This window comes from Aegilops tauschii, chromosome 5 (assembly GCF_002575655.3).
Source record: "Aegilops tauschii subsp. strangulata cultivar AL8/78 chromosome 5, Aet v6.0, whole genome shotgun sequence".
Taxonomy (NCBI): domain Eukaryota; kingdom Viridiplantae; phylum Streptophyta; class Magnoliopsida; order Poales; family Poaceae; genus Aegilops; species Aegilops tauschii.
Window position 1 is genome coordinate 77593836 of NC_053039.3, and position 14723 is coordinate 77608558.

Sequence of the window (14723 nt, forward strand, 5' to 3'; positions counted from 1 at the left end):
TGGAGACGCTCAGTATTTCGGGTCTTTATATAGGGACCCAGACTCGTCTTCTTCCTTTGCACTCGCTCCTTCCTCAACCCCGGCCGCCCCAAGTTCCAACCCTCGGGTTCCAATCGCCACCAGCCCTAATTATGTCCGGATCCAGCCGTCAAGGCCGGTGGGTGGCTTCTTCTGTCACAAAGGAGGATATTGCGAAGCTCCGCGCAGCGAGGTATTTGACCCCGGAAATCCTCCATCGGCTTCCTGCACAGGGGCAGGTTATTCCTACCCCCAAATCCGGCAGAGGGTAGTATTTGTGTCCCACTTCCTCCATGGGTTAGGGTTCGCGCTTAACCCCTTCGTCCGGGGGCTCATGTTCTACTATGGGCTAGATTTTCACGATCTAGCCCCGGACTCTATTCTCCTCATGACGACATTTATCGTCACGTGTGAGGCCTTCCTCCGGACTCCTCCGCACTTTGGTTTGTGGCTCAAGACCTTTGACGTGAGGCCGCAGGTGACAGAGGAGGAGCAGGCAGAGTGCGGTAGCGTCATAATAGGCAAGCTTGCCGGCGCGGTTTGGTTTGAAGGATCCTTCGCCGAGTCTTCCGGCATGTGGCAGCAGGGGTGGTTTTATATCAACGAGCCGCGGGGCTCCAAGTGGGCGGCTACGCCTGCGTTCCGACCCGGTCCTCCAATTCAGCTTGCTTCATGGACCAATAAGGGATTGGATTGGGGATCCGTCAATGAAGTGTAGACTCTGCAAAGTCGCATCCGGAGCCTTCCCGAGAAGGGCCTCGATCTTGTGAACATCGTCCAAGTAATGCTGGTCCGCCGGACCCTGCCATGTCAGCGGCGGCCTCTTCGTATGTGGGAGTTTAATCCAGAAGGGCGGCGGACTCTTCAGCACTTCTTCGGCACTACGCACGAAGGAATGTGGAAATTATATTTCAGGGAGCGAGAGTGATGGCCGGACACCACCGAAGACGTTGGCCTTGACTGCAATCATCCGGACACTTCGGTAAGTATTCAATCTCCGAACACCTTCTATTCAAGCATCTGTGGACAAGATACTGAACAATCCTATGCAGGACTAGATAAAGAAAGCGGTGTTAATCTGGTGTCCGGCGCCCCTTCCCGAAGACTCTGCGACTGCCCTGCTGACGAGGATGCTGATTCCGACACCGTACCAGGTGTCTGCAGAGGGGGGCGAGAGCGGGGAGCCCAGAGGTGATGCCTGCCCTGAGGATGAATTAGACGCTATGTTCGGGGAAACCAAAACCCTTTTGCCCGAGGGCAAAGGTGCAGAGGAAGCTCTCCATGGCAAGAAGAGGGTCGCTTCTGAAGATCAGGAGGGGAAGCCTTCCAAGAAAGGGAAAACGCCATCGTCGGGCGGCTTGGGCCGGGCAAGCGATGTTGATGTAGAGCTTTATGATGAGGACAAACCTCTGGCCAGACCGTAAGTGCAGCAGGGTACTTTAATCATACCTCATTCCTTTCTTATTACTGAAGTACTCCTCTGACATATGTACGTCCTCGCAGGTTAACGCCTAGTGTTTCTCGATCGTCTTCCTCCTCGGGAGACCTTCTTCCAGAGATGATGGAGAGTGACACGCCTTCTCCAGCCTCCTTGCCCAACAGGGCAGATGATTTCAAGGTATCGTCCCGGGGGGCTCCTCCCGATCGACAAGTAGTGCAGGAAACGAAGAAGGCGTTACCCGAAGGTGGTGCCTCTGTCACCCAGGGTTCGGGAATCAAGCATGATGGCCCCAAACTATCCGGTTTACAGCCGGAGATGATTCTGGAGGCAGGTGGGCGGGTTCCCTCAAAGGAATGTCGTACTCCGGCGGCGGTTTCCAGATACCCAGGAGCGCCGGAAACATTGACGGACATGCTGCGACAAGCGTCCGTTTTGGAGGAGCACCGTGCTTTGATGGTTACGGTGGTCGAAAAGGTTTTATCCGCGAAGAGCGGGTTGAACGAGGCCTTCACGAGCCTTCTGAGGAGTTTTGAGGTTTGTGATGTAATTTTGCCAATGGAATTTTATTGACAGAATGCACCTGTTGTATATGCAGTAGCCCCTGAGACTCGGATTGCCTTCCAAAGGAGGCGATCGGAGGATCGAAAAGATATGCTCAGGTACTAACCTTGATTTGACATGAAATACAGGCTGCCTCCCTTCCTGCGGCTACCCGAAATACGGAAGTGGCCGAACTGCAGCGAAAGCTGGATATTGCGGAGGATGACATTGCATTGATCAACAGGCGTCTTGACGACTCGCAAGGTATATATTTCGAGCATTCCTGACACCAATGTGCGTGTATTTTAAGCCTAACTCTGAAAAGAGTTTTATATGACATGTGCTTGAATGCAGATGGTGCTGCCGCCGTGGAGGCCCTTCGGGCGGAGCTAGCCCGGGCCAAGAAGCAGGCCCGGTTTAGTAATGCGGCCGCCGAAAAGGCATCGGCTGAGTTGAAAGCCGAACAAGCTGCGCGGCGCCAAGACCAGGAGAAGATGTCCACCATGGCGCACGAATTAGAGAATGCGGCTAGCCGCTGTAAACTTCTTGAGAAAGAAAATGAAGACAAAAGGCTGAACTTGACAAGGCCTTACGAGAGGCGAGAGAAGTGCGGTCTGAATCCAGAGCGGCCCGTGAGGAGATCCGGCAAGCTGTGGATATTTTTGCTGGCAAGCCCTTTTTGCTGCAGACTAAGTTCGGCGATCTGAACTATGCTCAGCTTAACCACGTGTGGAGTTCTCCAGACAAATTTTTAGACTTGCCGAAGAGTTCTTCCGATGCGGCACGGTTTTACCACGCACAAGAGGGGTATGCAACGGAGAAGCTTTTCTGGTCACAATTTGGCGCGTCGAAGCGCCCTCTATTGCTGAATGAACAGATGTCCCAGTGGGCCGAGCTGCATAGGATATCCGGCGCTGCCATGAAGAATGTCATAGTCCGGTTGTGGCCGACTGACCCTATTCCGAGTAGTTATTTCGGCCTGGTGCAGTGGCTTGTTGACGCGGTGCCACATATCGACGCTGTGAAGCGGTCGGCGTGTATTGAGGGTGCACGGATGGCCTTTGCCCGAGTCAAAATGTTCTGGGGAAAGATGAAGGCCATCAATGTTGCGGCGAGGAGTCCACCCAAGGGCAAGGACCGTTGTGAGCCGGAGCACTATTTTGAAGACGTCCTAGAAGCTGCCCGCTTGATAGAGGGTCAGTGCTCGAAAGACATAATGTTCGAGTGATGTGTATAAGGGTTGTAACAGACAACTTTATAGTTAATCTATTTTTATGTTTTGCTCAAGGGCTTTGAATTCCTCCTGTGCAGCCGTTTGAGTATAATCTTAAAGTTTTCCAGTCGTCGGCTTCAGCCCCCTCGTAGGAAGTATGGGGGTGTTCGGAAAAGCATTTAATCACTCTTTATCCAACGTCTTGGTCCATAAAGGAGGTGATAATGCGGCGAACCAGGCAATCGGACTATAGGGCGTTAACACTTTCACTAGCCATAGGAGTTTTATCGTGAGGCTACTACATAGCCCCTGGTATGTATAGGGTGTATTGTAATATGGTGCCTTACATATTTTGATCTAAAAAAAGATCCTTCGTGTGACACGGAGAATCGCTAAAGATTCGAATAAGTCGTCAAGTGGTTGACCAGCTCTCGCCGCATCATGACAGTCAGTTTTCGGCTTTCTCTACTGAGGTGCTCATCCGGTCTAGGCCAGGGCACAATCGTAGTAGTTCTCCCTTTACTACCCTAGCCGATAGAGCGGAACGTAGGGTAGCAAGCACAGGAGCCGGGCAACCCAACTATTGACCAAAGACAATTATTCGGAGCTGATGCATATAAGGCCAAACTTGCGACGCTGAAGTACGCTATAGAGTTGTTCGGACTTTTACTGGCGACTCATTTGTTCCCATACCGGGCCCCTGGCAAGTTATGCCGAGGTGCGTTTTGTAAGGCAACCGTTACGGCCGGACTCATTGTAGAAAGAGCATGGAAGATTAGTTCGGATGAAGTTTACTGGGAGCGGAGCAATATGCCAATGATAAATATATATAAAGAGTAAAAAACCACAACCCGACTATTTGACATGCTCGGGGTCGGGAACGAAGGAAGAAGGCATAATACAGGCTCAAAATAAAGAGTGCGGTCTACAAAAACTTATTTTGGACCTCCTGCCGCATGTCTGTGCCGCCCGTCCTCGTGGAGGGGGAATCCTTAACGGAAGTAGCCCCTTAGGTGAGTGTACGGATCCGAACTCCGATAGAGTCCGATGTAGATGCTGTCCTGATGGTCACCTATTTTTAAGAGATAATAAATAAAGAAAAACGGATAAAAAACGTTACGGGAATGCTTGCAGGGTTGTCCATATTGTGCTTCCACCGATGCCCATGGTATCTTGAGTGCGTAGTGATGTACGCGTGGTGCAAATCTTGCCAGTATAGTAGGTGGGTGGCGGAAGCCGAACTGCTATTTCCGTTCCAGGAGTGGTCGAACTTCAGAGGGAAATTGTTTCTGGCCCCTGGTGTTCGGCTGGCGAGCCGCTCCATCGTTTTTATCGCCTGGTGGCCTCCTCCCCTTGTGCTCGGCGTTAAGCTTGCCTGCCTGCTTGAAGACCCAACAGTTTCTGTTGGTATGATTAGCTGGCTTATCAGGGTGACCGTGAATCTGACAAGGTCGGTCCAATATCCTGTCAAGGGTGGATGGTCCATCCTGGTTTGCCTTTAATGGCTTCTTCCGTTGACCGGGCTTCGGATTGTGAAATCCGGTGTTGACCGCTGTGTCGCATAATCTTTCATTGTTGTTGCGACTGTTTTGTTCGGTTCGTCGTGGCTTGCCGTTGCCGTCTCGGATTTCGGAAGTGCCCGGGTTGCTGGCGTTGTTGCTTTTACGAGCGAGCCAGTTATCTTCTCCCGCACAAAACCGAGTCATTAGAGCGGTAAGGGCTGTCATGGATTTAGGTCCTTCCTGGCCGAGGTGACGCGCTAGCCATTCATCCTGGACACTGTGTTTGAAGGCCGCAGGGGCTTCCGCGTCCGGTCAGTCGACAATTTGATTCTTTTTGACTAAGAACCTGCTCCAGAGCTCCCTGGCTAACTCGCCGGGCTGCTGGACAATATGACTCAAGTCATCAGCATTTGGTGGCCGGACATATGTTCCTTGGAAGTTGTCTCGAAAGGCGTCTTCCAAATCCTCCCAATTGCGGATAGAATTTTCTTGCAAACTGTTTAGCCAGTACCGAGCTGGCCCTTTGAGCTTGAGGGCTAGGTATTTAATGGCATGAAGGTCGTCTCCGCGAGCCATGTGAATATGGAGGAGGTAATCCTCAAGGCATACCGCGGGATCTGTTGTTCCATCATATGATTCGATGTTAATGGGTTTAAACCTGTCTGGGAATTCATGCTTCATTACCTCGTCAGTGAAGCAGAGAGGGTGTGCAGCTCCTCTATGTTGGGCCACACTACGAAGCACCTCCGGCGGACTCCGCTTACGGTTTTCGGACCGGGCATTGTCGGGTTTGTTGTGTCCGTGTAGGTCTTGTTGGATGTCGCGAGTGTTCCCCTGAGCTGTTTTGTTCTTGCGTTGATGGCCGGATGGGGTGGTGTGGTGCTCTGCTTGGGTTGTCGTTTTATCCGGACCGAACTATGGTCGGCCTACTGTAATATTCGATGGTGGTGCAGGCTCCACTGCCTTGCCATCGTATTGAGGGAGCCACCTACACTTGGGGTGGCTTTTGTCTGGGCCGCTAAGGCCATATTCTTCGACGGCCAGGACCTCGGTCCATCTATCATTGAGTAAATCTTGGCTCGCTTGAAGTTGCAGCTGCTTCTTCCTTAGGCTCCTTGTAGTGGCTATGAGCCGGCGTTTAAAGCGCTCCTGCTCGTGAGGTGTCACGACCGGTTTTTCAATAAAATAATTATTGAGAGGCCAATCCCTTTTACGGACCAGTAAAGAAGAATTCCTTCTCACTGGTAGACAATATCTTGGTCACAGAAGAAAAATACCAGGAGTACTGAATATAATACAAGGTTGAGCGGAGACTGCTCAACAATTTATTACATGAACGCCGATAAAACATAACGGCGGATAGGGTGGCATAACTACTAACTCACGATAACAACGATGGTGGAAATATCACCGCGAAGTGGGTGATATGACTCCTGAAAACTACAGCTCTTCGAGCGTCGGAGTGAGGCTCGAGGAGACTTATTGCGGGTGGCGGAAGCGTATATAATACAAGTGACCAATATCCAGGATCGCACGGGACTGACTGGGACTCCTCTAGGCGTCGGACGCACTATCAAAATCTTCATCCAAGAGATCGCCTTCGTCAACATCTGGCCAAATCAACAAGCCAGGTGAGTACTATGAAAGTACTCGCAAGACAGCTCGGACATAAGATATAACAAATGTAGACATGAAGCATATGAACAGGTTAACAAGTGCATTCAGACATAGAGACAAAAATGCATAGGGGATAAAAGAGAAGTCGGGCGGTAGTCCTCCCGAAATCCCAAATTAAATACTGGGTGCCAAACGAGGGTCTGAATGACTCCTCGAGAGGAAAAATGCAAGAATAGCAATGCCGCAGTCGGGCGTCAGGGCGACACCACATAAAGGGCTTATAATAGAAAATAAAAGATAATGCGTGCCACAGTCGGACGTCTGAGCGACATCACATAAAGGGCTTATACGAAAGTAAATAGCAAACATGCCACAGTCGGACGTCTGAGCGACATCACATAGAGGGCTTATACGAAAGTAAATAGCAAACATGCCACAGTCAGACGTCTGAGCGACATCACATAAAGGGCTTATACGAAAGTAAATAGCAAACATGTCACAGTCGGACGTCTGAGCGACATCACATAAAGGGCTTATACGAAAGTAAATAGCAAACATGCCATAGTCGGACGTCTGAGCGACATCACATAAAGGGCTTATATTCATAACTTAGTAGCTCATGAATTTTAAATCATATCGAGAGAATAATCAGGCATGAGATAAACAACAGGGTTAGTCCATCCACAGGAATAACGTTTAGCCCAGTTTACTACTCATACTCGCTTACCAGAAAGAAGGATAAACCACGAGGGCTTGACGTAGATAAGGATACACTGATCACTATACTTGATTTATGGATGCGATGACTCGGAAGGATTTGACTCTGCAGAGTTTGTACTTTAACCACAGCCAATGGATTTCAGTAGTCACGGGGACTAGTTCCGTCTACGGTGTTTTGGAAGAAACACGTCTAACCAGTACACACCCATTCAACATTTCCAAAGCCAGGAATCACCCTTGGCAACGTTCAAGAAAAACCTTGAGACGGGGAGGCTACAACCTCGCGTAGCATGGGATCAAAATTTCTATACGCGCGCTCTAAGGGGTGCCCCCCTCTCGGTCCCAACCGGAAACACCCATGCCCCCTGACCAGATGACTGGCTTTAATCCAGGGCCATGGAACCATCATCCCGGCCCCTTTGTTTGGTGTGTACACGGAAAGAGGTTACCAACTTACTAAACCGCATTCTGGCAGAAAACATGTGGTAGCACGGAAGGGGGAAGAACGATAATGTGATTCCGTCCACGTTAACGTCAGAATTTAACGGATGGCGTAAGGCTGGCATGCTACGACAGTACCACTTTACTGCCCTTCATGTCACCACATGACTAGGCCATCTCTCATCAGAGATCACCGTAACTTTGGAACACGCGGGTAGTTGCCTCACAAGCAACGAGGTGCTCACCGATACTCGTATGCCATGTACAACCTTTCACGCAATCATGCAAAAACACCTATCATATCAAAAGTTCGAACATGCTTGCCTGGTTCGGAGAAGTCGGAGTCTAGCTCGGCGAAGTTCGCGGCTCCGTCACCTCTTCCGGAACCTACGGTACATCGAAAAAGCATACTAACGTGAAAACCAACGCGTGCATAAAAGTTGTTCCAATTTTTTTTCAAATAAATCCCATAAAAAACTAGACAAAATTTGAAGATTGTAAGAAAAAGAATCACTCAAAAATCACTTTTCATTAAAAAGTTATAAGGGTTTCTGTCCAGGGACTCATCTGTAATGAAACAGAAAAGTTCCAGGGGTTTAACTGAGAAAACAGAAAATGGTTCGAATAGAACGCGCAAGCCCACAGAGAAAACGTACTCTGCCCGAAGGCGCCAACAGAAAACGTTTCGCGAGGAAAACAGAAGAGAGGCTGACGGGGGGGTCCCACATGTCAGGTTTAAAAGCTCGCCGGCGCCCGAGGACTGCGGTGGTCGCCGGCGTTGAACCACGGCGAGGCAGGGAGATCGGAGTGTAGCAAGAGTATCAGCGTGTCCTTCCGCGTCGGTGGGTGGTGGACTTGGGCGTCGGGGAGCACCACGTCGACGGCGACACTTTCTCCGGCGGACGGCGGCTCGGGCGATGGTGGGGAACTCCGGTGGTGTGCTGCAAACTTCGAATTGAAGCGCGGGTCAGGAGGAGGGATGCACTAGAGAACTACTGGCAGGAGATAGGAGGCAGAGGTGCACGCACGGGAGCGAATCGAGCTGGATCCCGTGGCGGGTCGCGGCGGCCAGAGTTGAGGAAGGAGACTTCCTCGAGGCTCTCCCAGTGGCTAGGCAGGGTCTTGGTGGAGTGTAGAGGTGGTGTGGGTACTAGCTGGAGCTCGGGGCCTCTATATATAGGCGGCTCGAGGGGGTGGCCGTGAACGGGGTTGCTCCGGCGAGCAATTACGGCGAGGCAGCGGCTTGGCAAGGAGTTTAGGTGGCCAGGCAGCATCAGTGAGGTGTACTGGTGCCGTTTCCCCGCTAATCCTGGTCGGTCTTGGCGTAATGGCGCCGGTCCATGGTGGGGTGGCCGCACGGGCACGACGGCGGCAGAGAGCGTGCTCCGCGCCCAGCGGTTCACGACGAGGGTGGCAGCGCGCACTGGGGAGTGGAAGACCAAGCGACGCTCTCCAGTGGCTTGGGCGGCGCTGGGTGGCGCCGTCTGCGCTGCGCCTCTCTCTGGCGGCCGCAAAGCCGCCGCTGGCGTCGGTCACGGGGCGGCGCACCTCCTCCGGCTCGTCGCCAACACCCGCAAGCATCCAGGCGCTCGTGCGGCGCAGGGACAAGGGGGAGGGGACGGGGAGCAAGGCGCCAACGCGGTTACTGGCAAGATCGAGGAGATGTTCTGAAGAAAGCGACGGCAGCTTCTGAACTGCACTCTGAATTTACTGAACTTGACATTGACAATGCCCTGCAGGTGTTCGACAGAATGATATGGCATGAAGAATTTTTTTTCTGGAGCTGGGACTTGGTGAGGTGACCACTCAATGCACCCAGAGGCTGCCTGAATTTTCTCAGATTTTTGGGAGAAGATTTCAAATGAATTTCATCAAATTTGACAAAACTGGTCCAAACTTGCAGTAAGAATAGTTTGAAAAATTTGAACTGGAGACCAGTGGATCTTCATGGATCTTGGTTGAGGGTTCAAAAGACTAGGAAGGGAAAAAGGTTTGGGGGCAAAAATCAAAGCAGAAAGAGTAGTTCCTTTGTAATCCTCCAATGATCAAGATATAAGGTAGAAATTGTTTTGATAAGAAAATAAGTGGAAAACAAACATATGGATAGGTCCAACTTGCTGGATGTTAAGTAGATCATGATCCAAAGATAAGGAAAGGTTTATGAGAGTGGATTTGCACTAAGGTCATGGCATGAGGGATTTGTTGAAAGTGGTAAAGGATCATTCCAAAAGTTATAGGGCATTTTCAAGGAAATTTTCAAAAGACATTTTTCCCCAAGTGAAAAGCATTTTGGCTTGAGTCCAAAATAAAAAGTAAGAACTTCCAAGACCAAAAACAAGTCTTGGGTGAATCCAAATAAAACTCTTGCCATAACAAAAAAAATATTTTGAAAGGGAGGTTTCTTTTGAAAAAATAAATAAATCACCTCCCTCAAGTCAAGTAAATTTTTTGAAAAATCCAAATGAAATTTTGGGTGTCACAACACCTACCCCCTTAGGAAAAATCTCGTCCTCGAGATTTCGACTGATCCTCGAATAGGTATGGATATTCTGCCTGAAGAAAATCTTCCCTTTCCCATGTAGCTTCATCCTCAGTGTGGTTGCTCCACTGAACTCTGACAAATTTGGTCGTTTTCTGACGGGTCCTCCGTTCAGACACTTCCAGTATCTTTACTGGCCGCTCTCTGTAGGTGTGATCTGGTTGTATATCAGTGTCTTCATGAGATACATGCTTCTCCGGGTTACTCACACATTTTCTCAATTGTGAGACGTGGAATACGTCATGGACGTCTGACAGCTCCTTGGGTAAGTCTAGTTTGTAGGCCACTGTGCCTCTTCGTGCCTCTATACAGAATGGTCCATTAAATCTCGGGGCTAGCTTCCCCTTAACTTTGAATCGTTGCAGGCCCCTCATAGGAGACACTCGTAGGTATACGGAATCACCGGGTTCAAAGCTGACCTCACGATGCTTCTGATCATAGTAGCTCTTTTGTCGGCTCTGCGCTGTCTTGAGTCTGTCCCTGATCTGCTTAACTTTCTCCTCGGCTTCCTTAAGCATGTCTGGGCCGAAGATACGGCTGTCACCTGTTTCTGACCAATTCAGTGGGGTACGACACCTCCGTCCGTACAATGCTTCAAAGGGTGCCATTTGCAAGCTGGATTGATAACTGTTGTTGTAAGCAAACTCGGCATACGGCAAACTCTCTTCCCAACTGGATCCATAGGTGAGCACACAGGCTCTTAGCATATCCTCTAGGATTTGGTTCACACGTTCCGTTTGTCCATCAGTCTGAGGATGGTATGCTGTACTGAAAGCTAGTTGCGTGCCCAGAGCTTGTTGCAGGTGATCCGAAAATTTGGAGACAAACTGGGTGCCTCGGTCGGATATTATAGTTTTTGGGACTCCATGCAAACAAACTATACGGGAGAGATAAAGTTTGGCCAGCCTTTGTGTGGAGTAGGTAGTCTTCACGGGAATGAAATGAGCAACCTTGGTTAGTCGGTCTGTGATGACCCATATGGCGTCATTTCCGCGCTGTGATCGTGGTAGTCCGACGATGAAGTCCATTCCTATTTCATCCCATTTCCACTCCGGTATCCTGTTTGGCTGGAGTAGCCCTGCTGGCTTCTGATGCTCGGCCTTGATGCGCTGACATGAATCGCAATAAGCAATAAATGCGGCTATATCCCTTTTCATACCGTGCCACCAAAATCTTTCCTGAATGTCTTTGTACATTTTGGTTCCTCCAGGGTGGATCGAGTATGGAGCAGTGTGGCTTTCGGTTAGGATTTGTTGCTTGAGTTCCTCAATGTTAGGTACGCAAAGTCTGTCTCCGTACCACAATATTCCTTCACTGTCTGTGACGAACTCTGAAAACTTACCCAAGTTCATTTTCTTCTTTATTCCTTCGATGCTGGGATGTCCCTGTTGAGCCTTCTTAATTTGTTCCACTAGGGTGGGTTGTATTTCCAGATTTGATACGGTTCCCTCAGAGACTAACACCATGTTGAGCCTAGCGAACTCTTGCTGAAACTCAGGCCTCAAGCTTTGCGGACCGTCGTTGTCCGGGCCGGGGTTTCGACTAAGGGCATCAGCCACTACATTTGCTTTTCCTGGATGGTAGTGAATGCCGACATCATAGTCCTTGACCAATTCCAACCAGCGTCGTTGGCGTAAATTTAGCTCTGGTTGTGTGAAAATATATTTAAGGCTCTTATGGTCCGTATATATTTCACAGCGATTTCCCAACAGAAAGTGCCTCCACTCCTTGAGTGCATGTATGACTGCTGCTAGCTCCAAGTCATGTGTTGGGTAATTTTCCTCATGTTTTCGCAGCTGCCTGGAGGCATACGCGACAACTTTGCCATCCTGCATTAGTACACATCCGAGGCCTTTTCGGGACGCGTCACAATATACTTCAAAACTCTTGTGTATGTCTGGCACGGTTAATACCGGTGCAGTTGTTAGCTTCTTCTTAAGTTCTTGGAAGTTTCTCTCGCATGCTTCCGTCCATACAAATTTCTTGTCTTTCTTGAGCAACTGTGTTATTGGTTTTGCCACAGTGGAGAATCCTTCAATAAATCTTCTGTAATATCCGGCCATTCCCAGGAAACTCCGCACATCTGTAACGTTGGCGGGTGGCTTCCAGTCAAGTATGGCTTTGACTTTTTCTGGGTCTACGGCCACGCCTTCTTGGTTCAATATATGGCCTAGGAAACCAACCTGCCTTCGCCAAAATTCACACTTGCTAAATTTGGCGTATAACTGATGTTTCCTTAACTCTCCCAAAACAATTTTGAGATGCTCAGCATGCTCTTCTGGTGTCCTTGAATATACCAGAATATCGTCGATGAACACCACAACGAATTTGTCCATGAATTTCATGAACACTTTGTTCATGAGGTGGACGAAATATGCGGGGGCGTTTGTTAGACCAAAAGGCATCACTGTGAATTCATATAATCCGTATCTGGAGGTGAATGCCGTTTTAGGGATATCTTCTGTCCGTACTTTCAATTGATGATATCCTGATCTCAAATCAATTTTTGAGAACACCTTGGCTTGTGCGAGCTGGTCAAACAAATCATTTATCCTTGGCATCGGATATTTGTTTTTGATGGTGACCATATTGAGGGCTCGATAGTCTATACACAGTCTCAGTGTCCCATCCTTTTTCTTGGCGAACAACACTGGCGAACCCCATGGTGAGGAGCTGGCTCGAATAAATCCTTTGTCCAATAATGGGAGCGGTGCCAGGTGCTAGTTCGATGCTGAATTCAATCTCTCGGTCTGGTGGCATGCCTGGCAGTTCTTCAGGAAATACGTCAGGAAACTCGCATACCACTGGAACTTTTCTCAGCTCTGAAATGTCCACTTTGTTCAGTTTTGGTTGCCGGGACCGTGGCCTTTCTTGAGCGGTAACCTTTATAGTCTTGCCGTGATGGTGAGTGAGAATCACGGTCCGATTGAAACAGTCAATGAATCCTTTGTTGGTGGTTAACCAGTCCATCCCTAAAATGACATCCAGTCCTTTATTTTCCATCACGATGAGATTTGCTTGGAACTGTAGTCCTTTGAACTCAATGATTACTCCTTGGCAGTAACTCTGAGCGATTTGCTTATTTCCGGGGGACTTGATGATCATAGATTTTTCCAAGGGAAGTATCGAAAAACCATGTTGCAAAACAAAATTCTTCGAAACGAACGAATGGGAAGCTCCAGAATCAAACAAAACCGTGGCAGGTACTGTGTTGACAGGGAACGTACCGAGCACGATGTCTGGGGCATTCTGCGCTTCTTCCCTGGTCACATGGTTCGGGTGACCCTTCTTGTGGTTGTTGTTGGGATTGAAATTGTTGCGCTTGGGGGCTGGATTATTCCCACCATTGTTTGGCTTGGGGGCCGAGTTCCTCGGCTTTGGGCACTATTTAGCATAGTGCCCTTCTTCACCACAAGCATAGCAGGTGACCCCTGGATGGTACGTGAACTCCTTGTCCCTGGCATGAAAATGTCTGACGGGCCTTAGATCAGTAGTCGTGGATTTCCTTGCTTCTATCCTTGGAACCTCAGTCTTGCTTCGGTTGTTGCGAGCAAGAGTCGTCTTGTCCCTCTTTCGCTTACGGAGGTCTTCCAGACTACGGTGCTCATTCTCCAAGGTAATGGCCTTGTCAACCAGAGTTTTAAAGTCCGGGAAAGTGTGTACGACCAGTTGGCATTTTAGTGCCGGTGCCAGGCCGTCCAGGAATTTTTCCATCCTCTTGTTCTCTGTCATGTGCTCGTCGCAGGCATAACGAGATAGCTGGGTAAACTGACCGTTGTATTCGGTCACTGACATGCCTCTTTGCTTGAGGTCATCAAATTCTCTCTTCTTGATTTTTATGATGCTCCTGGGGATGTGCGCCCCACGAAAGCCTTCCTTGAATTCTTCCCAGGTGATGTTGTGTTCACTGGGATGCATGTGTAGGAAGTTCTCCCACCATGCTGCTGCTACTCCAGTAAGGTAGTGTGGTGCATAAAGCACCTTCTCATTATCTGAGCACTGAGCAATAATCAGCTTCCTCTCGATATCACGAAGCCAGTCATCGGCTTCCAGCGGCCTATCAGTGTGAGCAAAAGTTGAAGGGCGAGTCTTCTGTAACTCAGATAACTTGGAATGTGGTTGGTAGGGTTCACGGTGGGTTCCCATATTGATGACGTGATTCATCATCTCTTGGTGCTGTTGCTGGCTTTGTTCGAAGAGACGGCATACTTGAGACAAGGCTGCTTCGCTGTCTTGTTGACTGGACTGTCCCTGAGTGAAGTTGTTGCTAGTCTGTGTCCCATAAACTTCTTCGGGCTGATTGGGCATGGAGCGAGTCCACGGACGAGACATTTTTCCAGTCTGGGGTATTATTTTGTAAAACTCATGAGAAGAACTGTGTGGCACAAGGAAAATCTTGCAAAGGCAACAATTTAAAAGACCTCAAGATTTTTCAAGAAAACACAAACGATATCGCATGGAGAAGAACCGCTTAGCATATATCTTACACGCGAAAGGCAAACACACGATACAGCACTCAGGATGTGCGTACACAATCCTGACATGTTATTTAGACTAGCATACTCCTCTGGAAAGCAGCGAACACACTAATACAAACTAGCGTATAGATAAAACACACCATACAAGCAGACATAACGCGCGACTACTCGGCGCACTAGTCGGAGATGGTGACGATGTCCTTCCCCTTGCCGA